The sequence below is a fragment of the Plecotus auritus genome (assembly GCF_963455305.1).
Source record: "Plecotus auritus genome assembly, chromosome: 8".
In the NCBI taxonomy this organism is placed as follows: domain Eukaryota; kingdom Metazoa; phylum Chordata; class Mammalia; order Chiroptera; family Vespertilionidae; genus Plecotus; species Plecotus auritus.
The window spans coordinates 167325663-167327024 of NC_137782.1; the positions used below are offsets into that span (position 1 = coordinate 167325663).

The 1362-nt window shown below is 48.1% G+C and overlaps 1 pseudogene across 1 annotated transcript; it reads right to left on the reverse strand.

The window, feature by feature from the left end:
- Positions 1-829: 829 nt before the first annotated feature.
- LOC308256531 (large ribosomal subunit protein eL33-like) lies at positions 830-1160 on the reverse strand (annotated as a pseudogene). Its single transcript has one exon. The product of its transcript is annotated as a large ribosomal subunit protein eL33-like (transcript).
- Between the last annotated feature and the right edge of the window lie 202 nt (positions 1161-1362).

The window sequence follows — 1362 nt, forward strand, 5'->3', positions numbered from 1 at the left end:
CAGCTCTGGGTTCTAATCCCAACTTCTGCACTCAGAAGCTGTGTGATCTCGCCGAGGGAGGTCCTCTTACCTCGGGTGCCCAGTGGGCAGCATGATACCCACACCTCGTGGCTGCTGTGAGCTTTAAAGATCACCGGTTTCAGGTAGTCAGGACACAGGAGACAGTTGCCATAAGAAGAAGTGCTGCTGGTCTGGCAATGATGGAGATGGCTATAGCTCTGTGTGTCATCACTCCTTGACCAGGCTGGCCCCTCCGGAGGAGGACACAGTAAAACCAGCTACCATTTCAGCTGGAGAAGCGCATGCCCAGCTGGGGAGGAACCATATCCCTTCTCAGAACAAACACAACATGCCTATTTCCTGCCAGGCAGGAGCGAAGTCTCAGAAGACAAGGGGGAGTTGTGTTTGCTCACTGGGTCCCTACAGTGTTTCCACATGCACCTGGGCTACAAGTCAGTGCCTGGGGGCCCCACCATCCAAGTTACTTCCAAAAAAACAGCTTTCAGAGTAACTTGCCCAACTTTGGAGACAGGGCCCAGAAGTGGACACTTACATAATACACCTGAACTTCTCCTCCAGGACTCATGATGATGCCAATGAATTGAATGTGTAAGACCCAGGCAGCAACGCTTGGCCACACTTCAGAGATTCTGTCTGCCCTGCCCACAGGAGGTTAATGAGGCAAGTACACTGTGATAAAGGAGTTTGGCACAATCGGGAAATGTGTGGCATTTTATTTCTCAGAGGTCAATGATAGACTATGCTACTGGAGATCCTTTTTTTTTTTTTTTTTTGGAAATCCATATTTATTCGTTTACTTTTCAATACTTTAAATCCTCCAGGGGTACACGGGAATTACACAAATTCTGTGTCCAATGGACTTAGCAGGAAGGTTGCTTCGGAATTTGGCATGAGTCACCCACTATTTTCATGAACACAAGTTCCTTTCCCCAGATGACTGGTTTTGTTGGGTTTGCCACCAGGAGTCACTGTGCTGTTCTTTGCCTTATAGACATGAGCACATCCCTTGCCTAGATACAATTCAATTTCAACTCGAGCATACACACCTCCAATCTAAGAAGAGCTGAGTGCTCCCTCTGGTACTGGAGACCCTGCATATCGCCAGCAAAAATGGCCTTAGATCCCAGCCTGCCAGGCATATTTCTTGTTTTAGAAGTCCTGTTCTCAGTGGCCTCCAGAGGCTCTATGGTGGTGGAAAGAGTCATGAGATCTTCATAAAGAAGACTTCTCCTCAGACGCTGGCCTATGAGGACTGGGTGCAATAGAATAGAATACTCCAAACAGAAGACCTCTATCTTTGAAATAGGCTGGGGAAGGCATGACACATTGGCTGTCAGGGTA